This window comes from Oncorhynchus keta, chromosome 34, assembly GCF_023373465.1.
Source record: "Oncorhynchus keta strain PuntledgeMale-10-30-2019 chromosome 34, Oket_V2, whole genome shotgun sequence".
Classification (NCBI taxonomy): domain Eukaryota; kingdom Metazoa; phylum Chordata; class Actinopteri; order Salmoniformes; family Salmonidae; genus Oncorhynchus; species Oncorhynchus keta.
The window spans coordinates 68,547,348-68,574,327 of NC_068454.1; the positions used below are offsets into that span (position 1 = coordinate 68,547,348).

The following is a 26,980-nucleotide window of genomic DNA, read 5'->3' on the forward strand; positions in this document are numbered from 1 at the left end:
GCATGGTGATACTGACTGGGTGCTGTAGTGTTCTTCTCTAGTGTTGCTGATGGTCTTCCTGGCATGGTGATACTGACTGGGTGCTGTAGTGTTCTTCTCTAGTGTTGCTGATGGTCTTCCTGGCATGGTGATACTGACTGGGTGCTGTAGTGTTCTTCTCTAGTGTTGCTGATGGTCTTCCTGGCATGGTGATACTGACTGGGTGCTGTAGTGTTCTTCTCTAGTGTTGCTGATGGTCTTCCTGGCATGGTGATACTGACTGGGTGCTGTAGTGTTCTTCTCAGTGTTGCTGATGGTCTTCCTGGCATGGTGATACTGACTGGGTGCTGTAGTGTTCTTCTCTGAGTGTTGCTGATGGTCTTCCTGGCATGGTGATACTGACTGGGTGCTGTAGTGTTCTTCTCTAGTGTTGCTGATGGTCTTCCTGGCATGGTGATACTGACTGGGTGCTGTAGTGTTCTTCTCCAGTGTTGCTGATGGTCTTCCTGGCATGGTGATACTGACTGGGTGCTGTAGTGTTCTTCTCTAGTGTTGCTGATGGTCTTCCTGGCATGGTGATACTGACTGGGTGCTGTAGTGTTCTTCTCTAGTGTTGCTGATGGTCTTCCTGGCATGGTGATACTGACTGGGTGCTGTAGTGTTCTTCTCCAGTGTTGCTGATGGTCTTCCTGGCATGGTGATACTGACTGGGTGCTGTAGTGTTCTTCTCTAGTGTTGCTGATGGTCTTCCTGGCATGGTGATACTGACTGGGTGCTGTAGTGTTCTTCTCTAGTGTTGCTGATGGTCTTCCTGGCATGGTGATACTGACTGGGTGCTGTAGTGTTCTTCTCTAGTGTTGCTGATGGTCTTCCTGGCATGGTGATACTGACTGGGTGCTGTAGTGTTCTTCTCCAGTGTTGCTGATGGTCTTCCTGGCATGGTGATACTGACTGGGTGCTGTAGTGTTCTTCTCTAGTGTTGCTGATGGTCTTGCTGGCATGGTGATACTGACTGGATGCTGTAGTGTTCTTCTCTAGTGTTGCTGATGGTCTTCCTGGCATGGTGATACTGACTGGGTGCTGTAGTGTTCTTCTCTAGTGCTGCTGATGGTCTTCCTGGCATGGTGATACTGACTGGGTGCTGTAGTGTTCTTCTCTAGTGTTGCTGATGGTCTTCCTGGCATGGTGATTCTGACTGGGTGCTGTAGTGTTCTTCTCTAGTGTTGCTGATGGTCTTCCTGGCATGGTGATACTGACTGGGTGCTGTAGTGTTCTTCTCTAGTGTTGCTGATGGTCTTCCTGGCATGGTGATACTGACTGGGTGCTGTAGTGTTCTTCTCTAGTGTTGCTGATGGTCTTCCTGGCATGGTGATACTGACTGGGTGCTGTAGTGTTCTTCTCTAGTGTTGCTGATGGTCTTCCTGGCATGGTGATACTGACTGGGTGCTGTAGTGTTCTTCTCTAGTGTTGCTGATGGTCTTCCTGGCATGGTGATACTGACTGGGTGCTGTAGTGTTCTTCTCTAGTGTTGCTGATGGTCTTCCTGGCATGGTGATACTGACTGGGTGCTGTAGTGTTCTTCTCCAGTGTTGCTGATGGTCTTCCTGGCATGGTGATACTGACTGGGTGCTGTAGTGTTCTTCTCTAGTGTTGCTGATGGTCTTCCTGGCATGGTGATACTGACTGGGTGCTGTAGTGTTCTTCTCTAGTGTTGCTGATGGTCTTCCTGGCATGGTGATACTGACTGGGTGCTGTAGTGTTCTTCTCTAGTGTTGCTGATGGTCTTCCTGGCATGGTGATACTGACTGGGTGCTGTAGTGTTCTTCTCCAGTGTTGCTGATGGTCTTCCTGGCATGGTGATACTGACTGGGTGCTGTAGTGTTCTTCTCTAGTGTTGCTGATGGTCTTCCTGGCATGGTGATACTGACTGGGTGCTGTAGTGTTCTTCTCTCCAGTGTTGCTGATGGTCTTCCTGGCATGGTGATACTGACTGGGTGCTGTAGTGTTCTTCTCTAGTGTTGCTGATGGTCTTCCTGGCATGGTGATACTGACTGGGTGCTGTAGTGTTCTTCTCAGTGTTGCTGATGGTCTTCCTGGCATGGTGATACTGACTGGGTGCTGTAGTGTTCTTCTCTAGTGTTGCTGATGGTCTTCCTGGCATGGTGATACTGACTGGGTGCTGTAGTGTTCTTCTCTAGTGTTGCTGATGGTCTTCCTGGCATGGTGATACTGACTGGGTGCTGTAGTGTTCTTCTCTAGTGTTGCTGATGGTCTTCCTGGCATGGTGATACTGACTGGGTGCTGTAGTGTTCTTCTCTAGTGTTGCTGATGGTCTTCCTGGCATGGTGATACTGACTGGGTGCTGTAGTGTTCTTCTCTAGTGTTGCTGATGGTCTTCCTGGCATGGTGATACTGACTGGGTGCTGTAGTGTTCTTCTCCAGTGTTGCTGATGGTCTTTCTGGCATGGTGATACTGACTGGGTGCTGTAGTGTTCTTCTCTAGTGTTGCTGATGGTCTTCCTGGCATGGTGATACTGACTGGGTGCTGTAGTGTTCCTCTCTAGTGTTGCTGATGGTCTTCCTGGCATGGTGATACTGACTGGGTGCTGTAGTGTTCTTCTCCAGTGTTGCTGATGGTCTTCCTGGCATGGTGATACTGACTGGGTGCTGTAGTGTTCTTCTCTAGTGTTGCTGATGGTCTTTCTGGCATGGTGATTCTGACTGGGTGGTTCTATTCTATGGAGACTCATTAAACAGTGAGACACATTCTCAGTTCCAATGTGCATGTTGAAAGTAGGTACAAAAAAAAGTGTTTTTGTCACTTGCCAGTGTCATGTGTTGCTCTCTGTGAGGCTGACAGATGAGCAGTGTGTACATAGAGCTCTGTTTGGATTGGATGAAAAGGGCCTGGGATGGCACTTCCAACAGACACACACAAACACACCAAGCTGGTGCACACACACACCCACCCACCCACCAAGCTGGCATGGTGCTGGCCGGTTCTGTGTCCCTCTGGCAGTGCTATTTAGTCAGGGCACAGGAGCAGGGATCTGATGGCTGTGTAGTGTAGTGGTTCCAGCCTGACTGTGGCATCTCCTACGGGACATGACCTCCACAGACAGATGGTTCCAGCTCACATTAGATACACACTACACAGGCCAGTCCTCTGGACACTTTATGCTTACAAACTAAACTAACAAAAGTAATTTCACAATAGGACAATAGAGGAGATGTTTATAATTTCTAAAATGACTGCACTTTTACCTCTCATGTGTCACTATAAATAAGAAACGGTGATTCAAACCAGCTCGCTAGCTACATGACAAAATATCCACGAAGACTTGAGCCGTGTCATGTTCAATCATTATACTGTGTTTGACATTTGGAGTCATATCTCCCTCCAGCGCTATCTCCCTCCTGCTGGAAATGAGGTGCTAACTGTTACATTTGTTGCGTTCTTTTAAATGCACATTAAACAAATGTTGTTCTGGTTCTATTTGACCCCTCTCTCCTGTTGTGTGTTGTCAGGTGTAAAGGGCCGGCCAGATGGCAGACCGACACCATGGACATGTTTGTGGACTCATCCTGGTACTATTTCAGATACTGACCCCCACAACCAAGACAGGTGATCTGGGATTTTCCCTTCCTCTGTCCGTAGTATCGCTCTCTCTGTTTGTCTTATCTATCTTCCTATCCCCCCCAAAATATAATCTCTACTTTTACATCAGGCAGTAGCAGTTCCTACAACATGAAAGAGGGATAGAGAGCGGGAGAGGGAGTGTTGTAGGACCTGGTACTGACTGATTTAAAAGGGAAGATTAGAGATAATATTTTTTGGGACTGTTCCAAAATGAAACAGAAGTAGAGACAAAAGTCACCTTCGGTAAAAAGTTTTGTATACAACAAGAATCTAGACAAATATTACAAATGTAATATGCATTGTCCATTTAATCACTGACAAATGTTTTTTCCACCCACACATCAGCACACCATTTTACACTTCCTCTCAAACAGTTAATTTCGTACACACGCAAACAAGCACTCATACCGTTAACTTGTATTCCCTGCTGATGGAGATGATAAACTCCTGGCCGTTAGCTGCTGGGGCGGTGGCGATACCCAGAGCTTTAACAAAAGAGATTCATTTCCCCAAAGGCAGGACTTGTCTTTCCTTCACTGACCTTGCTGGGTAAATCCATTTCAATTCAATCACTTTTTGACAACACCCCTTTTGATTCGAACGAAACCTTACATACATATTTGCTCATTTGTGGAAGTGCTCAGAAAGTGGCGTTTTGGACCTGAATGCCCAAACAATCGAGAGATAAAGATAGTGCACAGTACCAGGATACATCCAAGACTTCATCACTGGAAAAGATAAACAGTTGAGATTGATATCATTTCAAAGCTTATAAACAGGGTTGTCAAACTATTTAATAATTTATGGAATTTTAATTTTTTATATATATCAGTTGAAGTTACACTTTAGCCAAATACATTTAAACTCAGTTTTTCACAATTCCTAATCCGAGTAAAAATTCCCTGTCTTAGGTCAATTAGTATGACAGCTGCCTGGTCCAATGGTGTTTATACTTGCGTACTATTGTTTGTACAGATGAACGTGGTACCTTCAGGTGTTTGGAAATTGCTCCCAAGGAAGAACCAGACTTGTGGAGGTCTGCAAAATAAATTCTGAGCTTTTGGGGAAATTATTTTGGTTTTCCCATGATGTCAACAAGGAGGCACTGAGTTTGAAGGTAGGCCTAGAGATACATCCACAGGTACACCTCCAATTGACTCAAATTATGTCAATTAACCTATCAGAAGCTTCTAACACCATGACATCATTTTCTGGAATTTTCCAAGCTGTTTAAAGGCACAGTCAAGTGAATGTATGTAAATGTCCGACCCAAGGGAATTGTGATACAGTGAATTCTAAGTGAAATAATCTGTCTGTAAACAATTGTTGGAAAATTACTTGTGTCATGCACAAAGTAGATGTCCTAACCGACTTGCCAAAACTATAGTTTATTAACAAGAAATTTGTGGAGTGGTTGAAAAATGGGTTTTAATGACTCCAACAAAAGTGTATGTAAACTTCCGACTTCAACTGTGTGTGTGTGTGTGTGTGTGTGTGTGTGTGTGTGTGTGTGTGTGTGTGTGTGTGTGTGTGTGTGTGTGTGTGTGTGTGTGTGTGTGTGTGTGTGTGTGTGTGTGTGTGTGTGTGTGTGTGTGTGTGTGTGTGTGTGTGTGTGTGTGTGTGTGTATATACAGTGGGGAGAACATGTATTTGATACACTGCCGATTTTGCAGGTTTTCCTACTTACAAAGCATGTAGAGGTCTGTAATCTTTATCATAGGTACACTTCAACTGTGAGAGACGGAATCTAAAACAAAAATCCAGAAAATCACATTGTATGATTTTTAAGTAATTCATTTGCATTTTATTGCATTACATAAGTATTTGATACATCAGAAAAGCAGAACTTAATATTTGGTACAGAAACCTTTGTTTACAATTACAGAGATCATACGTTTCCTGTAGTTCTTGACCAGGGTTGCACACACTGCAGCAGGGATTTTGGCCCACTCCTCCATACAGACCTTCTCCAGATCCTTCAGGTTTCGGGGCTGTCGCTGGGCAATACGGACTTTCAGCTCCCTCCCAAAGATTTACTATTGGGTTCAGGTCTGGAGACTGGCTAGGCCACTCCAGGACCTTGAGATGCTTCTTGGAGCCACTCCTTAGTTGCCCTGGCTGTGTGTTTCGGGTCGTTGTCATGCAGAGTTCCTCTGTGGAGATGGGAGAAACTTCCAGAAGGATAACCATTTCTGCAGCACCACCAATCAAGCCTTTATGGTAGAGTGGCGAGAAGGATGCCACTCTTCAGTAAATGGCACATGAAAGTCCGCTTGGATTTGACCATAAGGCACCTAAAGGACTCTTAGACCATGTGAAACCATATTCTCTGGTCTGATGAAATCAAGATTGAACTCTTTGGCCTGAATGGAAAGGGTAGTGTGGAGTGTGATTGAGATTTGCGTCATCTGTGGATCTGTTGGGGTGGTATACGAAGTGGGGTGGGTCTTTGGTTTCTGGGATGATGGTGTTGATGTGAGCTATGACCAGCCTTTCAAATCACTTCAAGGCTACTGACGTGAGTGCTACGGGGCAGTAATGTGTAAGATGGCGCCGGAGAAGAAGGCAGACGTTTGTGTTGTGTTTTTTCATTTGTTTGTAACTTATTTTTTTAAACTTATTTTGTACATAATTTTGCCACTACCGTCTCTTATGGCCGAAAATAACTTCGGGACATCAGAACTGCGATTACTCACACAGACTGGCAGAATCCTTTTTTCCCATTGACGAGTCTGACGAGGCCGACGTAAACAATATACTGCCTTTTCAGGAACAGGCCCAGATCCCTATGATTTACGTGAAGAGGAGGCGGAGAAACAGGGGCCTGAGGGCGTGCTGCCTTCTGAGAATTCGTAGACGATCGAATAAACCCCCACTTCTTTCCATTCTGCTAGCAAACGTGCAGTCTTTGGACAATAAAATAGATGACCTACGCGGAAGATTAAACGACCAACGGGACATTCAAAACCTTAATATCTTATGCTTCACGGAGACACTATCGACATACAGCTGGCTGGTTATACTTTGCACCGTCAGGATAGAACAGCGGCGTCTGGTAAGACAAGGGGCGGTGGTCTATGCTTTTTTATACATAACAGCAGGTGCACGATCTCTAAGGAAGTCTCAAGCTATTGCTCGCCTGAGGTAGAGTATCTCATGATAAACTGTAGACCACACTACCTACCTAGAGTATTCATCTGTATTTTTCGTAGCTGTTTACATACCACCACAGTCAGAGGCCGGCACTAAGACAGCATTGTATGAGCTGTATTCTGCCAAAGGCAAACAAGAAAACGATCACCCAGAGGCGGCACTCCGAGTAGCCAGGGACTTAAATGCAGGGAAACTTAAATACGTTTTCCCAAATTTCTAAAAACCCTGGACCACCTTCACTCCACACACAGAGACGCATACAAAGCTCTCACTCGCACTCCATTTTGCAAATCTGACCATAATTCTATCCTCCTGATTCCTGCTTACAAGCAAAAATTAAAGCAGGATGCACCAGTGTATAGATCAATAAAAAGTGGTCAGATGAAGCAGATGCTAAGCTGCTGTTTTGCTAGCACAGACTAGAATATGTTCCGGGATTCCTCCGATGGCATTGAGGAGTACACCACATCAGTCATTGGCTTCATCAATAAGTGCATCGATGACGTCGTCCCCACAGTGACTGTATGCATATACCCCAACCAGAAGCCATGGATTACAGGCAACATCCACACTGAGCTAAAGGGTAGAGCTGCCGCTTTCAAGGAGCAGGACTTTAACCCGGAAGCATATAGGAAATTCCGCTATGCCCTCCGAAGAACCATCAAACAGGCAAAGTGTCAATACAGGACTAAGATTGAATCGTGCTACACCGGTTCCGACCAACCGTTACAAAGGGAAGCACAGCCAAGAGCTATCCAGTGACACGAGCCTACCAGACGAGCTAAACTACTTCTATGCTCGCTTCAATGCAAATAACACTGAAACATGCATGAGAGCACCAGCTGTTCTGGAAGACTGTGTGATAACTCTCTCCGCAGCCGATGTGAGTAAGAACTGTGCCCAAGAACACGAAGGTAACCTGCCTAAATGACTACCGACCCGTAGCACTCACGTCTGTAGCCATGAAGTGCTTTGAAAGGCTGGTCATGGCTCACATTAACACCATTATCCCAGAAACTCTATACCCACTCCAATTTGCATACCACCCCAACAGATCCACAGATGATGCAATCTCTATTGCACTCCACACTGCCCTTTCCCACCTGGACAAAAGGAACACCTATGTGAGAATCCTGTTCATTGACTACAGCTCAGCGTTCAACACCATAGTGCCCTCAAAGCTCATCAAAAAGCTAAGGACCCTGGGACTAAACACCTCCCTCTGCAACTGGATCCTGGACTTCCTGATGGGCCATCTCCAGGTGGTAAGGGTAGGTAACAACACATCTGCCACGCTGATCCTCAACACAGGGGCCCCTCAGTGTTGACTCCAACACCATCATTAAGTTTTCCTATGACACAACAGTGGTAGGCCTGATCAACAACGAGACAGCCTTTAGGGAGGAGGTCGGAGACCTGGCCGTGGGGTGCCAGGACAACAACCTCTCCCTCAATGTGATCAAGACAAAGGAGATGATTGTGGACTACAGGAAAAAGAGGACCGAGCACGCCCCCATTCTCATCGACAGGGCTGCAGTGGAGCAGTTTGAGAGCTTCAAGTTCCTTGGTGTCCACATCACCAACAAACTAACATGGTCCAAGCACACTAAGACTGACGTGAAGAGGGCACGACAACATCTATTCCCACTCAGGAGATTGAAAAGATTTGGCATGGATCCTCAGATCCTCAAAAGTTTCTACAGCTGCACCATCGAGAGCATCCTGACTGGTTGCATCACTGCCTGGTATGGCAACTGCTCAGCCTCTGACCGCAAGGCACTACAGAGTGTAGTGCGAACGGCCCAGTGCATCACTGGAGCCAAGCTTTCTGCCATCCAGGACCTCTATACCAGAAGGTGTCAGAGGAAGGCCCTAAAAATTGTCAAAGACTCCAGCCACCCTAGACTGTTCTCTCTGCTACCGCACGGCAAGCGGTACCGGAGCACCAAGTCTAGGTCCAAGAAGCTTCTAAACAGCTTCTACCCACAAGCCATAAGACTCCTAAACATCTAATCAAATGGCCACCCAGACTATTTGCATTGCCCCCCTCTTTTACACCACTGCTACTCTCTGTTGTTATCATCTATGCATAGTCACTTGAATAACTATACCTACATGTACATATTACCTCAACTAACCGGTGCCCCCGCACATTGACTCTGTTTCGGTACCCCTCAGTATATAGTCTCGCTATTGTTATTTTACTGCTGCTGGTTAATTACTTGTTACTTTTATTTCTTATTCTTATCCGTATTTTTTTAAACTGCATTGTTGGTTAGGGGCTTGTAAGTAAGAATTTCACTGTTGTATATGGCGCATGTGACTTATAACATTTGATAATATTTTAGGCAGGTTACCTTCGCTTTCTTGCGCACAGGAACTATGGTGGTCTGCTTGAAACACATCAAAATGGATGCTGTCAAAATTGGATTGAAATCAAATGGATTTACCCTGCTGTAAAGCTGCTTTAAGAGGGTGCTGGCCTCTCCCTCTTTTATGTATTAGCTGGACAGATTATGCCAGAACTGAAAAAGGAATTAAACTGTTTGAGCATCCTGTTGGCTTGCTGTGGCCTGGGCTGAGGTTTTGGTTGGGTGGGGGCCACCAAGAGGTTAGTGTGTTTGTGTGCGTGGGTGTGCGTGTGCATGTGTTTTTGGCCTGACACCAGTACACAGGGAGGGTAGGTCATTTTCTGCCCAGTGAGTCTAACTCATTTAGCCAGTTCAATTATTCTGAGACATCATCCACTGGCAGAGAGGATTAGCATTATGTGATATAGCATTATCTAAGGAGCATTGGGAGTTTTGAGCCGAGGTACAGTGTTTTCCCAGCCAGCCAAACTTACGTCTTCATTCTCTTCCTCATTGTTGTCTGGTGACTTGATCAGATCTACAACCAGACAATTCCTATCTGAAGGATCTATCTGAGAGGGAGGGTTACCTCACCTCTCCTCTCTGAGCTCTGATTACTCATCATCAGGATATACATTTATTTGTGAGTGTGTGTGCGTGCCTTCAGGAGGATGCTCCTTGACTTGTGGGATAGATGATATTAAGCCCAGGCTGCCCCCTAGAGGATATATCTACACATACAGTTGAAGTCGGATGTTTACATACACTTAGGTTGGAGTCATTAACTTGTTGTTTTTCAACCACTCCACAAATTTCTTGTTAACAAACTATAGTTTTGGCAAGTCGTTTACGACATCTACTTTGTGCATGACACAAGTATTTTTCCAACAATTGTTTATAGACAGATTATTTCATTTATTTTTCACTGTATCACAATTCCAGTGGGTCAGCAATTTACATACACTAAGTTGACTGTGCCTTTAAATAGCTTGGAAAAGTCCAGAAAATTATGTCATGGCTTGAAGCTTCTTATAGGTTAATTGACATCATTTGAGTCACTTCACAGGTACACCTGCAATTATCTCTAGGTCTACCTTCAAACTCAGTGCCTCTTTGTTGACATCAAGGGAAAATCAAAATAATTTTCCCAAAAGCTCAGAAAACACATTGTAGACCTCCACAAGTCTGGTTCATCCTTGGGAGCAATTTCAAATGCCTGAAGGTACCACGTTCATCTGTACAAACAATAGTACGCAATTATACCATGGGACCACATAGCTGTCATACTGTGCAGGAAGGAAGCACGTTCTGTCTCCTAGAGCGTAAAAGTGCAAATCAATCCCAGAACAACAGCAAAGGACCTTGTGAAGATGCTGGAGAAAACAGGTATCTACTGTATATCCACAGTATAACGAGTCCTATGTCGACATAACCTGAAAGACCGCTCAGCAGGGAAGAAGCTACTGCTCCAAAATTGCCATAAAAAAAGCCAGACGATGGTTTGCAACTGTACATAGGGACAAAGATCGTACTTTTTGGAGAAATGTCCTCTGATCTGATGAAACAAAAATATAACTGTTTGGCCATAATGACCATTGTTATGTTTGGAGGAAAAAGGGGAGGCTTGCAAGCTGAAAAACACCATCCCAACTGTGAAGCACAGGGGTGGCAGCATCATGTTGTGGGTGTGCTTTTCTGCAGGAGGCACTGGTGCACTTCACAAAATAGATAGCATCATGAGGTAGGAAAATGATGTGGATATATTGGAGCAACATCTCAAAACAAAGTTAAAGCTTGGTTGCAAATGGGTCTTCCAAATGGACAATGACCCCAAGCATACTTCCAAAGTTGTGGCAAAATAGCTTAAGGACAGCAAAGTCAAGGTATTGGAGTGGCCATCACAAATCTCTGACCTCAATCCTATAGAACATTTGTGGGCAGAACTGAAAAGGCATGTGCGAGCCTACACACCTGACTCAGTTACACCAGCTGTGTCAGGAGGAATGAGACAACTTATTGTGGAAAGCTTGTGGAGGGCTACCCGAAACGTTTGACCCAAGTTTAACAATTTAAAGGCAATAATACCAAATACTAATTGAGTGTATGTAAACCTCTGACCCACTGGGAATGTGATACAATAAATAAAAGCTTAAATAAATAATTCACTCTACTATTATTCTGACATTTCATATTCTTAAAATAAAGTGGTGATCTTAACTGACCTAAGAAGGGAATTTTTACTTGGATTAAATGTCAGTAATTGCGAACAACTGAGTTTAAATGTATTTGGCTAAGGTGTATGTAAACTTCTGACTTCAACTGTAATATCAAAGACCAGACACCTGACACATATTTACTATAACAGCTTCTATAGTTGAGCTACTTGTTATATTGGTGAATTCCTTCACATTATTATTATTATTCTCTCACTATACTTTAAAAAGAAGTTTAAAAAAGAACAAATCGACAGAAAACACCACATATAAATTGGAGTCATAACAGTTTACTTCACTCAAACTAACATGTGCCCCCCTCTCTCCACCCCAGGCCTTTTGAGCACTCCCTGTCAGACCACTGGCTTCCTGTGGATGTGTACATTGGGGGGGGAAGGATCATGCTGTTATGCACCTGTACTATGCACGCTTCCTCAGTCACTTCTGTAGGGATCAGGGCCTAGTGGGACACAGGTACAGCAACTATTGTTCACCAGTCGATATCAATAGAACCATTGTGCCAGAAGGTTGAACCCACTTAGGGGTGAATTCTAACTTCCAATGAAGCTGAATTTTCACTTAGTCTCCCATTGACATCAAGTGAAAATGTTCACTTAAAAGTAAGTGGACGCTAACTGAAGAAGGCACCATTGGCAACACGTCTTTGTAACGTCTATGTAATTATCCCCTGCAGAATTTTTTTTTTTAAACGGCTAAATGAAATAAGCTCTTTGAATGTCCACTCCAGGGAGCCTTTCAAGAAGCTGCTGGTGCAGGGCCTCAACAAGGGCCAGACGTTTAGAGCTGCAGACAGAGGACAGTACCTGAAGAGAGACCATATGGACTTCACAGGTGGGCACAGCAGGGTGGCGACTTTACACGTCTGCATTCACAGGTTAGAGTTAGTAGACATCCCTCACAGATGGATTCCTGAGGTTGCTCAGAAGTTTTTCCTGGTCAGGTCCTAGAAGAAGGAATAGAGGAGCACCGTCTTAACCCTTAGCCTACAATTTCTGCGTCCTTGCGGAAATCAAATAAACATAATCAAAAAATACCCATGAAAATATGTCTGTTTAAGCAAGAGATATCGCCCTTCTGCATCTGGTGAAAGGTGGTAGAGCTAAAGCGGTGTTTGTCAGACCATGAGACATCCCGAAATTCAGTCTTCTCACCAATGTCTGTAGCGTCCGAACAGTTTAGCCTACAAACTATTATGAGCATTCTAAGATTCTCACAAACACAGTGGTGTTTTCCTCTAGGATGACCACAAGCCTCACAAGACTTGTCTGAAGTCGGTACAGCCTCCTCTGCCAACTTCTGTCTGTAGCGTCCAAAACTCTTTTAGCTACACACTAATATGTGTGAGGAAAGCTAACAAGCTGAGACTCTCACGAACATGATGGTGTTCTTCGTTTTTCTCTAGGATGCCCATAAGCCTCACAAGACTTGTCTGAAGGTCCCCGGTACCAGTTTAAGATATTTATGGAAGTACAGTATATGGAGATCGTGTAGTAGCTAAAATAAGGGGATACAGTGCCTTCGGAAAGTATTCAGACCCTTTGACTTTTTCCACATCTTGTTAACGGCCTTATTCTAAAACGTATTCAATTAATAAAAATCCTCAGCAATCTACACACAATACTGCATAATGACAAAGTGAGACCAGGTTTTTAGAAATGTTAGCAAATGTAAAAAATAAAAAAACAGAATACATAACTTTTCAGACCTTTTGCTATGTGACTCAAAATTGAGCTCCGGTGCATCCTGTTTCCATTGATCATCCTTTAGATGTTTCTACAACTTGATTGAAGGCCACCTGTGGTAGATGCAATTGATTGGACATGATTTGGAAAGGTACACACCTGTCTATATAAGGTCCCAACGTTGACAGTGCATGTCAGAGAAAATGCCAAGCCATGAGGTCGAAGGATTGAACTCTTTGGCCTGAATGCAAAACCTCACGTCTGGAGGAAACTTGGCACCATCCTTACGATGAAGCATGGTGTTGTCAGCATCATGCTGTGGGGGTGTTTTTTCAGCGGCAGGGACTGGGAGACTAGTCAGGATCGAGGGAAAGCAGAACGGAGCAAAGTACAGAGAGATTCTTGATAAAAACCTGCTCCAGAGCTCTCAGGACCTCAGACTGGGAGGAAGGTTCACCTTCCAACAGGACAACGACCCAAGGCACACAGCCAAGACAACACAGAAGTAGCTTCGGGACAATGGCTTTGAATGGCCGGACTTGAACCCGATCTCACATCTCTGGAGAGACCTGACAATAGCTGTGCAGCAACGCTCCCCATCCAACCTGACAGAGCTTGAGAGCATCAGCAGGGAAAAATGGAAGAAACTCCCCAAATACAGGTGTGCCATGCGTGGTGTCATAACCAAGAAGACTTGAGGCTGTAATTGCTGTCAAAGGTGCTTTAACAAATTCCTGGGTAAAGGGTCTGAATACTTATGTAAATGGCATATTTCTAAAAACCTGTTTTTGCTTTGTCATTATGGGGTACTGTGTGTAGATTGATGAGGGGTAAAAATGTTTGAATTCATTTTAGAATAAGGCTGTAACCTAACAAAATGTGGAAAAAGTCAAGGGGTCTGAATACTTTCTGAAGGCACTGTAAATACCTGATCGTTCTTATATCTCTCAGATATAGGACAGACACATCAGAACAAACTTACTTTTAGTTTTTTTTCTATCTCTTGTTCCAGGTATTGACTCTGTTATTCGCTACATTTGCTTATAGCAGTAATGTCAAATTCAATGATTCATCAAATAATATTTTGATATATTTTTTTGATACCTTCTTAAAATTCTGAATCAAATAGCTAAATGATCCATGGTATCTTAAAACAATTCCCCCAGTAGCAGCATTTCCGTTCCAATTTTCTGGAAGCTTTCTTCAAAACTCAGGTATTTTCTGTATACTAGGGAGCTAGTTTCTAATGACAAATGTTTTTAGGTGTGCGACTGCATCTAGGGTATTGCGCAAGGTTAAATTGAGTTCCTCAGTTAGGTGGTTAACTGATTTTTGTACTCTGACGTCCTTGGGTAGGTGGAGGGAGTCTGGAAGGGCATCTAGGAATCTTTGGGTTGTCTGAGAATTTATAGCAGGACTTTTGATGATCCTTAGTTGGGGTCTGAGCAGATTATTTGTTGCGATTGCAAACGTAATAAAATGGTGGTCCGATACTCCAGGATTATTAGGAAAAACATTAAGATCCACAACATTTATTCCACTGGACAAAACTAGGTCCAGAGTATAACTGTGGCAGTGAGTAGGTCCGGAGACATGTTGGACAAAACCCACTGAGTCGATGATGGGTCCGAAAGCCTTTTGGAGTGGGTCTGTGGACTTTTCCATGTGAATATTAAAGTCACCAGAAATGTGAATATTATCTTCCATGACTACAAGGTCCGATAGGAATCCATGAAACTCTGTGAGGAATGCTGTATATGGCCCAGGAGGCCTGTAAACAGTAGCTATAAAAAGTGATTGAGTAGGCTGCGTAGATTTCATGGCTAGAAGCTCAAAAGATGAAAATATCTGGGGGGGGTTTTGTAAATTGAAATTTGCTATCATAAATGTTAGCAACATCTCCACCTTTGCAGGATGCACGGGGGATATGGTCACTAAGTGTAACCAGGAGGTGAGGCCTCATTTAACACAGTAAATTCATCAGGCTTAAGCCATGTTTCAGTCATGCCAATCACATCAAGATCAGTGATTAGTTCGTTGACTATAACTGCCTTGGAAGTGAGGGATCTAACATTAAGTAGCCCTATTTTGAGATGTGAGGTATCACAATCTTTCAATAATGGCAGGAATGGAGAAGGTCTTCATTCCAGTGAGATTGCTAAGGCGAAAACCGCCATGTTTAGTTTTTCCCAACCTTGGTCGAGGCACAGACACGGTCTCAATGGGGATAGCTGAGCTGACTACACTGGCTGTGCTAGTGGCCGACTCCACTAAGCTGGCAGGCTGGCTAACAGCCTGGCCTGCACCCTATCTCATTGTGGAGCTAGAGGAGTTAGAGCCCTGTCTATGTTCATAGATAAGATGAGAGGTATAGAGGGTTAAAAACCATATTTGTTCATTCTTGTCCTCTGAATGTTTTTCTGGATTTGTTTTGTAGCTTTTCTCCTCCTCTTCCCGTTGCTTGGCAACTGGGTAAACACGAACAATGGCTCCGTTCGTGGAGGTGAGGCTTTATATCACTCTGTCTGAGGGCTTCCACACTGGACACGCACACAAATTAGTTCCAGCCCTGAGTAAACAGACTGATCAAGGGATTGACTGAAAGATCGTTCATGTCTATCTGTCTGTATCTCAGAAGGCTTTTTTTGAAACTATTTTTCTTCTACTGTCAGTATTTGTTTTTTACATGTACCTGCAGGCAAATCTGAAATGGCACTCTATTACTACTTTTCTAGTGCACAATATAGGGTGCCATTTCAGACAATGGACAGTTTGCTGTAGATATATAGAGGTGTCCAGTGCTAACCATTGCCTTGTCTCCTGTGTCAGGTGAGGAGCCGGTGCAGGTGGGAAGGGAGAATGGGAGAAGATATCCAAGTGGAAACACAACGGCCTGGACCCTCAGCAGCAGTATGGCATCGACACTGTCCGTCTTTACATCCTCTACACTGCTCCCCCTGAACAGGACATCCTCTGGGACGTCAAGAGTGAGTTACACGCATCCTGTGACCCCCCACCTCTACCCAACCAACAATAGACTGTGTGGCATAGTATTATTGATTTTGCAGTCAAATTACTGTATGTTGTGGGTGTTCCTAAACACAGAGAAGTCCTGGTTTCGTTATTCTATTGTTTGTTTTGTACTACCCACCTTTACCAGTAGGTGTCACTAACTGCGGTCACTGTAGATGACTGAAACTGCCTTATCATACTCAGACCTTATACCTGAACATGTAAATGCATTGAACATTTGTATCATATGGGTCTTCCTACGTGTGACATCTGAAATGGGTGTTTGTCATACCAGTATTAGTCTCTCTATGTTCCCGCTGCGGAGCTTGTCATCAAATGTTCAATTAGTGCTGCAGGTTTCACTTGAAGTGTGAATATGACAGTGGAGGCCTCCCGAGTAGAGCAGTGTTGCTGTGCCACTAGAGATTCTGGTTGGAATCCAGGCTCTGTCGCAGCCGGCCGCGACCGGGAGACCCATGGGCTGGCCCAACGTCGTTCGGGTTAGGGGAGTGTTTTGCTGGTAGGGATGTTCTTGTCCCATCGCACTCTAGCAACTGCTGTGGCAGGCGCAATGTACGCTGTCTTGGTCGCCAGGTGTACGGTGTTTCCTCCGTCACATTGGTACAGCTGGCTTCTGGGTTAAACAGGGATTGTGTCAAGAAGCAGTATGGCTTGGTTGGGCCGTGTTTCAGAGGACACACAGCTCTCGACCTTCGCCTCTCCCGAGTCCGTACTGGAGTTACAGTGATGAGATTTTAACTACCAATTGGAAAGCACAAAAAAGGGGAGATTTTTTTTCTCTATAAATAAATATAAAAATAAGAAAAGATTGACACTATGCTAGCTATAGCACCTTATCGTATTGCATGAGGAATTATAGGCTACATCCACACTATACATTTTAGCCTCAGCGCTGCATAACAGGAGAATCTGCTGTTGTCATGTCATCCTGGGATCTATATGGTAACCTGAGACCACTCTCAGGTCTGGCAGCCCAGAGTAGCCTAGCGGGTGTGAGGAGCAGAGAATGGAAATTGATTTGATATCCAATAGTGACGCTTTCACACTTTCACACTATAAATAGCCGGCTTCTGTTCCGACTCCCTCAGTGTGGTCGGTGGGGTTTGATTCTCTTCTCGCCCTTCAGAGTCCTTGCTGTTAAAGGGCCCTGTGCGTGTGCGCGTGTGTATGGCCCGGCCCACCCTAAGCCCCCCCAAAGCACCGGCCATCCTTTGATCCGCCCTCTGTCTTTGACCTTCTCCCAAAGGCCCGTGCCAAAAGGGTTCTCTTTCCCAGAATACTTAGCTGTGGAATGTTCACATGCACAGCCTTCTTGTTTTTAAACACAGTGTGAGCCAACCAGTTCAGAACCAATCAGAACCATGTATAGTGATGACATGGTGAAAAAGCTTTGTCCTCTGGTCCTATTGTTGTTTTCCATTCATCACCATGAACCATCACAGGCAGCTGGGAGGTCCTCCCGTGTGTGTGTGTGTGTGTGTGTGTGTGTGTGTGTGTGTGTGTGTGTGTGTGTGTGTGTGTGTGTGTGTGTGTGTGTGTGTGTGTGTGTGTGTGTGTGTGTGTGTGTGTGTGTGTGTGTGTGTGTGTGTGTGTGTGTGTGTGTGTGAGAGAGAGACACAGGCAGACAAACAGACAGACGTGCAGAGAGAGAGAGCTCTGTCCACGCTGTGTGTGATGGCCTCTGGTGGGCCACCACATTGAGGGAATTAATTAATAAATAAATAATGGACAATAATATGAATGATATTTGTTTGTATCAAAAGATGAATGATGTGTCACATGATGTGTTGCTATGACGATCCCATTCCAGAGAGGGAAAACTAATAGTCTGCTACACTCCTATCCAGACAGAGACCGACTGGAGAGGAGATGAAAGGACCGTCTGGAATGATGATGTGGGTTTGGAAAGAATCCAACAGGAAGTTACCTCAGGGTGTCATGTTGATGGGGCCTCTTATCTAACACGCAAAATGCTCTGCAACGCCCTGGTGATGTCATCAGAGTCCATTGAGATAATTTGTTTGTGTGTGGTGTACCCATGTGAATACTTCAACAATATGAGCTGATGAACCAAAATTGACATGAAGAGCTATGCAAAGGTCAAGGTCTACGAGTTGAGTATACAATAATTTCACAGGAATCTCCTCCAGAATGTGGTTGTGACCAAATATCCCCTGACCCAAACTGAGAATCCCCAGCCCTATCACATGAACAATGTAGCTGATGCTGAGTCAGGACAAAGGTTGACCCATGTGACCTGATGGTATAAAAATAGCCGGAAGAGGAAGTGTCCCCTCTACTTTCCAGTAGAACATCCCCCTATTGTCAAACACACAGAAACAAGAAACAAGGAAATCTGGGCTAGGGGGCTGGGAGTAGGGGCTAGTGGGCTGGGAGTAGGGGCTTGTGGGCTGGGAGTAGGAGCTAGGGGGCTGGGAGGAGTGGGGGGCAGGGATCGGGAGTAGGGGCTAGGGGGCTGGGAGGAGTAGGGGGGGCAGTGGGGGGGGATCGGGAGTAGGGGCTAGAGGGCTGGGAGGAGGGGCTAGGGGGGGGCAGGGAGTGGGCTGGGAGTAGGGGCTGGGAGTAGGGGGGGGTTGGGAGGAGGGGCTAGGGGGGCTGGGAGTAAGGGCTAGTGGGCTGGGAGGAGGGGCTAGGGGGCTGGGAGTAGGGGCTAGGAGCTGGGAGTAGGGGCTAGGGGGCTGGGAGGAGTGGGGGGCAGGGATCGGGAGTAGGGGCTAGTGGGGGCTGGGAGGGGGCTGGGGGGCCGGGAGGAGGGGCTGGGAGGAGGGGCTGGGAGTAGGGGCTAGGGGCTGGGAGGAGGGGCTAGGGGGCTAGGGGGGAGCTGGGGAGGGGCTAGGGGGCTGGGAGGAGGGGCTGGGGGGGAGGGGGCTGGGAGGGAGGGGAGGGAGGGGCTGGGAGGAGGGGCTAGGGGGCTGGGAGTAGGGGCTAGGGGGCTGGGAGGAGGGGCTAGGGGGCTGGGAGGAGGGGCTAGGGGGCTGGGAGGAGGGAGTGGGCTGGGGAGGGGCTAGGGGGCTGGGAGGAGGGGCTAGGGGGCTGGGAGGAGGGGTGGGGGGGGCTAGGGGCTAGGGGGCTGGGGGAGGGGCTAGTGGGGCTGGGAGGAGGGGCTAGGGGGCTGGGAGTAGGGGCTAGGAGGAGGGGCTGGGAGGAGGGGGTGGGCTGGGAGGAGGGGCTAGTGGGCTGGGAGGAGGGGCTAGGGGCTGGGAGGAGGGGCTAGGGGGCTGGGAGGAGGGGCTAGGGGGCTGGGAGGAGTGGGGGGCAGGGATAGGGAGTAGGGGCTTGTTGGGAAAAGGCAACATCCTCTTGCTGATAGCCACAGTCAGGGAATTTGAGGGATGAACATGGACAAGATAAACTGTGTGTGGTTCTCGCTCGCTCACTTTCTCTCTCTTCACCTCTCCCTCATAGACAGAAAGGACTAGAGTAAGTTCATATCCTTCATGGAAGCCCCTGTGGACCCCCCACATTAGCGTAAGGAGGCGGTGGGTGGGCAAACTGAAGGACTGTTGTTAATCCTCAATCTGTAGGGAGCTCTTGAAAGCTTTCCTGTAAAGCTCCATAGAGTTTTCAAAAGTTATAAAGGTCCCTTATTACATGAGGCATGACCATAGAGATCACAGTGGTGAGATGGTCAGTCAGTGTGGTGAAGTTGTGTGTAGGCTGAGTGTCTGTAAAGTACTATAAAGGGCTATAAAAAATCAAATATGATTGGTTGATTGATTGCTAGTTTGTGACTTGTTGTCTTCCCCTCCATTCAGGGCTGAGCCAGGTGAGGAACCCCCTGAGCCCTCTCCTCTCCCGCGGAGGAGACGAGCTGCAGCAGCCGTGGCCCACCCCAGACCCTCTGTACCTGGAGACCCCTGATACCCTGGAGCTGGTTGTACGGGTGAGGCTGTCAAACGCACACTACGTCTTCGGTGCCCGGGGACCAGGGGACCAGTGGGTTAACTGCCTTGGAAGAATGACAGATTTGTACCCAGCACCTTAGAGACTTCTGCCCTATGTGTACATAGTCCTTGAACAGTGGTCACTTAAATAATCTTTATATAATGTGTATTGTTCTGAGATCGTATTGTTCCGAAATCATTTATTTTGATCGCTGGGAAATTAAGCTAGTTGATGACTTTATCAGTACATACTGTGTTCTCAACATATCTCATCCATATAACTACTGCTGAAAATACCTTCCTACTTATATACTGTATATTGTTCATACTGTCTATGCACACCACGTGTTTATATTCTGGACCTTTTTCTTCTTGTTGGGGGGGATTATTTGTGTGTTAGTATTGTACAGTTAGAAACTTACTGCACTGCTGGAGCTAAAACACAAGCATTTCCCCACACCTGCTTTCACATCTGCTGATCTGTGTACGCAACAACTAAACAATGTTTTGATTTGACACACACACACACACACACACACACACACACACACACACACACACACACACACACACACACACACACACACACACACACACACACACACACACACACACACACACACACACACACACACACACACACGTCTCACACGCTCACTCCCCTTTCACTCACACACATGCCAAGGCACACACCCCTACAGAAAATGATACAGACTGAAATAAAATGCCACACACTCAGACATACTCTTGTGTATACTCAAAATGGCACTCACACTTCCTTGAACCAAAACAGCCGTAGCCCCATTCATGTGCTCACTCTCTGTAATTTACACAGAGCCTATGATCATATGGCTTGATAGGGAAAGTGTGTGTGTGTGTGTGCGTGCGTGCAGCCCAGGGTGCCTAGGCAATCAGCAGGCAGTCCAGCTGTGGTGGGCAGGGTCACAAAGATGAAAGTCTCTGAGAGATCCCTGCTGGGGGGAATCAGAGTCCTCACACACACATCTCGAAACATTGACTCCGATAATGGATAATGGCCAGCTAAAGCCTGCGTTCATCTGAAGTAGATGTTTTCCTCCTCTCATGGCCTGTCCCATGAGGGAGCTGTAATCCTTTCAAACACTCATTAAGGAAACACAACCATTTGCCTTTCCACAGTCATCATAAAGGTTCCTCCTACTCGGCTGTAGAGGATCTGACTGCCCAGCCCATTTTCACCACAAGCTGGCTGTTTTTAGACAGCTCAGGTTACTGAAAGGAGAGGAGGAAAGGCATATGCATGTTCTATAGTCCCTGATGTAATCAGAGCGCTTTCGATGCAGCCACAGCCTCCACTAAGAGTTGTCTCAGTCAGTGTACATTATTTAATATGTCTGGACCAAAGTTTGCTCTTACTCAATGTTAACTAGCGATTTAGAGTGTTTAATGGGATGGAGGTCAAAGTATTCAGGTTTGTACTCTTAACCTTTTGGATTTTCTCTCCTCCCTTCCATCTCTCCCTTTCACCTCTCAGATCAACAACAAGGTGTATGGGACTGTGTTGGTGCCTCAACAGGTGGCCCAGGATACGGAGTAGGTACTGGTTCTGGGGAGCAAGCTGGGACAGCATCTCCTAGGATACCGGGCCATCAAGAAGGCCATTCTGTTCCATAGGACCGCCCTCATCAACTTCCTCATAGAGGAGCGACCATTCAATCCTGGATGCTGATTGGTGGACTGTCATGTCAAACAGAAGACCACAGCCACTCACAGACTTAAAGGCGGGGACATCATGTGAATGGAAGGATGAAAGACTATTTGTAAATTAAAACAATAAGTAGTATCAACAGACATTTTTGTTTAAAAAAATACAAACAAATATCTTTGTGAATAAAATGATATATTTTGCATTTGGTCTGATCTTTTATGAAATGTATAAAGCTGAAGAGGAACGTGTGGTGTTTGTGCTCACAGTATGTGCTATAGAACCTACAGAACATAGTGCTGAAACTAGCATCATGAAAAGCTGATGAGTGAAATAGAACATGCGTCTGTCAGTTGTGAACCCAGGAGTCATACACTGAGACTGGTGTTTTCAGACTGGATGACATGTGTATCACTTTCCCTTGTCACCATGGTGACACCAGACCCTACTCCAGTGCAGAGAGTTGTTTTGCGATCTGAAGTCACCATGTTAACATACAGTCATGCATGGTTACGAGGTGATATGGCTCCAGTGTGTCTCTAACATCTCTCCCCAGCTATTCAACAGGTGAGTGAGGGTTAAGCCACATAGAGTCCACTGATAATGTGGTGTGATTAGGTGCCACTCATGTTGGCCTCTCCATCAGTGGCATCCATGTTTGAACAAAAGTGCTGAGGAACATTCCAGGACCTCTGGCCTCAGTGGGAACACAATCACGTTCCATTCAGAACACTAATTCCATAACCACACAGAACTCCATGTATGTTGTTGAGACAGACTGCAGAAGGGACAGGGACAGATAAGACAGGGCTTTGCAGACAGTTCAGTGTGTTAAATCGGAGGGCATGTTGTCCGGTCCTCTGGCAGTCTCTATGGGGGTGCCACAGTGTTCAATTCTCGGGCCGACTCTTTTCTCTGTATATATCAATGATGTTGCTCTTGCTGCGGGCGATTCCCTGATCCACCTCTACGCAGTTGACACCATTCTGTATACTTCTGGCCCTTCCTTGGACACATTGCTAACTAACCTCCAAACAAGCTTCAATGCCATACAACACTCCTTCCGTGGCCTCCAACTGCTCTTAAACGCTAGTAAAACCAAATGCATGCTTTTCAACCGTTCGCTGCCTGCACCCACACGCCCGACTAGCATCACCACCCTGGATGGTTCCGATCTAGACTATGTGGACATCTATAAGTACCTAGGTGTCTGGCTAGACTGCAAACTCTCCTTCCAGACTCACATCAAACATCTCCAATTCTAAAATCAAATCTAGAGTCTGCTTTCTATTCCGCAACAAAGCCTCCTTCATTCCCGCCGCCAAACTTACCCTAGTAAAATTGACTATCCTACCGATCCTCGACTTCGGCGATGTCATCTACAAAATAGCTTCCAATACTCTACTCAGCAAACTGGATGCAATTAATCACAGTGCCATCCATTTTGTTACTAAAGCACCTTATACCACCCACCACTGCGACCTGTATGCTCTAGTCGGCTGGCCCTCGCTACATATTCGTCGCCAGACCCACTGGCTCCAGGTCATCTACAAGTCCATGCTGGGTAAAGCTCTGCCTTATCTCAGTTCACTGGCCACGATGGCAACACCCACCCGTAGCACGCGCTCCAGCAGGTGTATCTCACTGATCATCCCTAAATCCAACACCTCATTTGGCTGACCTTTCCTTCCAGTTCTATGCTGCCTGTGACTGGAACGAATTGCAAAAATCGCTGAAGTTGGAGACTTTTATCTCCCTCACCAACTTTAATCATCTGCCATCTGAGCAGCTAACCGATCGCTGCAGCTGTACATAGTCTATCGGTAAATAGCCCACCCAATTTACCTACCTCATCTCCATACCTTTTTTATTTATTTACTTTTCTGCTCTTTTGCACACCAATATCTCTACCTGTACATGACCATCTGATCTTTTATCACTCCAGTGTTAATCTGCAAAATTGTAATTATTCGCCTACCTCCTCATGCATTTTGCACACAATGTATATAGACTCTTTTTTTTCCTTTTTTCTACTGTGTTATTGACTTGTTAATTGTTTACTCCATGTGTAACTTTGTGTTGTTGTCTGTTCACACTGCTATGGTTTATCTTGGCCATGTCACAGTTGTAAATGAGAACTTGTTCTCAACTAGCCTACCTGGTTAAATAAAGGTGAAATAAATCAAAAGGACAGGGTGAGTCAGCCAGACCAGAGAACAGACAGAACAGGTGTTTATTCCAGTCTGAAACTGTTGTTTGAGAACAGAGGAATTTGACTGGTGTCTGGAATCACAGCTGGTAATCTGGTCTGACTGATGTCATCAGTGTATTGGCCAATGGATACAGGTTGGGGCTGGGTTCGATTGATGAGGTCATAGGAATGGGACAGAGGTACATGAAGTGAAGAGGACACAAGATATTTGAATCCAGTCACCCCTTACCACAGCCCATTCATTGCCGGTCATTAACATCATCTATCAGTGAGCCACCTCATGGCTTGTAAATGGGACTCTCCTTCCCTGTCGTGGATACCCCAGTGACTGAGCACAGAGTCCTCTGTCTAACATCTACTGACTAGACCCATTACTGGTTCTAAGTGAGTCACTCAGATCATGTTGCTGGCAGGACGTTTTATTCCAGTAGAAATTTAAAGGGTCCAACACAACATGGACAGCTCCCATCAGCAGGATTAGACATGCATTCTGAGCAATCAGGAAGTTGTCATTTGATTACCGGACTCTATGTGATGTGCCAGTCTCAAGATCAGTCTGTCAGTACCCATCTCTTGTTCCATCCTGACCTTCTATGGTCCTTTCATATGAATTGTATAGCCTTATGTCTGTTTTGATGTTACTCCTTTTGTCTCCTACTGTGGAGACAAAACTGTGTGAATGTTCAAGGTGACATTGAATGTATGTAATTGATAAACAGACCTTATAATGTATGGTCTGAAACTCTGGGTCAGCTCAGAGAAGGAGAAGCCTGTCTGTCATTCTATTATGATGTTGTTTTAGATTTGACAAGATCGGACAGTGTGATGTGTGATCAGGTGGAACATTTAAATTACAGGGAATAAGGGAGACGGATTAATATAGGGGAAGGAGGGAAGATGGTTGCTTTTAAAGAATAGCAGAGGCTGAGCGGTGTACTATAGGAAGCCTTTCTGCCTCAGTGACCTGACCTTTGACCCAGACCCCCTGGACATTCCATGTGTATCTCTAACCATCAGGTGGAAAGGAAATTACTGACAGGAGAGACAGAATAACAGGAAGTTAGAAAAATGACCAGGAATTAAGGGATGAGCTAAGGACCAAAAGCCCTTTTAGAAAACAATTCCCCCACAATCCTTGAAGTAGTTGCAATTCACTCGATTTTAAGTTGGATACTTATTAGCTGATAATGACTGGCTGAGATACCCTAATGGTGCAGTTTCGAGCAGTAATAAGCAGGTGTTATCCTAATGTTGCAGTAATGTAGTCAGGTTGATGCGAGGGAGAGCTGTGACACACTGGTCTGAACAGGACAAGAGCCGTCATTAATGCAGAAGTTGGCTTGAGCTTTGATTGGTTCTCTCAAACATAGTTTTTTTCCCAGGGGGGTTGAAAAATCTAATTGTTTGGATTTGAAAATCCAACAGTTGTATTGAAAGGGGGCGGGGCTCGTGGGCTGTGTGTTGCTGCCCATGTTGGGTGTTTGAGTGAGAAACCCAAAGGCGAGCCAATCAGTAAAAAGGCACAGCCCCCTTCATTATCGACTCCTTTTGCCTACAACATCATGGAGCCTTCCCAGACTGATGTGAAAAAGACTTTGAGTTAGGTGTCAGCCAGACTAGCAGTAATCAGCAGTTATAAGCAGTTATGACCTCTTGTTGAAAATGACTCAAGCTGAACTGAGGATTTATTTTTTAGTTGACAGACACCATAGCTGTTTTATGAGAAGGTACAAACATGTTTTATTCTCATAGTGTTACAAGTGAAATAACAGAACCCAACCTGACTAGTACTCTCTTTACTGGTGATGCCACCAGAGAGAACAAAATGGAGAGGAAGGAAAGAGAGATAGGGAAGGAGAGAAATATACATTCTAGCTACTCTCATCAGTGTTTCTCTTTTGGCACATGTGGTGTGTTTTGTTTCACACTGCTGAGGCATGACTCAAGGCTGTGTGGGATATGAGGGAGATGGTTGTGAATCGTTATCAGCCACCTGATTCCCTCCCCTTCCTCTCTCTGTGTTGTTATTGCTCATTCGCCGTTACATTCTCTCTCTGGATCCACAAGTGTTCTAGCCGGGAATCCACACTGAATATCACACAAATGTAGTGAAATGGACACACTTGCTAGCCAACTTCAGTAGCTTTCTCATGGTGTTTTTGAGCTCCTTGCACACTGCTTTCGTGGAGGAGAAAGACACTAAGCAGGTTTCCATTGACCCAGGTTTATTCGACAAAAGCGTTGCAAAAAATAAATAATAATCATTGCGCCATCTAATGGAAACGGCAGATATATAAATATTTAAAGATCGAAAACAGTTTTATACGTTCGACGGGTGGATTTATTTTGTCTAACTTTTTAAAAACAAATTACGATGAAAACGCTGTTTTTAGAATACATGATGATTGACGAATAATTCTAAAGGTACGCGGGGCACGTGATGTCAGGTAGCCTAATTATAAACTCCACTCCACATTTATTTCTAAATGCCTAGTCTACTGCTTGCTAAACACATTTTCTTTGCCTGACAAGAATTGTCCTGACTTTCAAGACTGCCTGAATTGCTTCGCTTTGCTTTTCTGGTTGGCCGGGAAGTTTCACCATCCAATTATTTCAGATCTGCAAGTTACACAATGGCACGGGCCATTGCAATATGTGAGCACATGAGACATTAGAATATGTCAAATATAGTCAATTATTGCATTCTATCCATGCTGACTTTCGCAGTCTACCTAGACAATAGGTGTCAGGACATATGGGCTGTGGCAATTTATTAATGCGCAATTTGCCTAAATGGGCAATGGAAACACTTTTTTTTATAGGTATGACGTCATTACGTCCAGCTGTTTTTATCGACACACAAGATAGTTAAATGGAAAAGCACCATAGCAGGCAATTGTCGCGTCTATTTTCTATGCAAACTTTCTAAATGTCGACAAAAACAATCTCTAGATAATTTAATGGAGACAGAGCTAGTGTCTCAGAGGAAGGCTTGTGATAGTCATTAGTGATTTTTTTTTAAAAGTCAGGTATTACTTTATGCTCACATAAATACATTTCATTGCCCAGTTATCATACAGTATATTGACACAGTTCAGACCGAAATT

The 26,980-nt window shown here is 45.3% G+C and overlaps 1 pseudogene; it reads left to right on the top strand.

The window, feature by feature from the left end:
• LOC118367637 (probable leucine--tRNA ligase, mitochondrial) overlaps positions 1–21,866 on the top strand; it is a 47,741-nt pseudogene extending 25,875 nt beyond the window's left edge.
• The last annotated feature ends 5,114 nt before the right edge of the window (positions 21,867–26,980 follow it).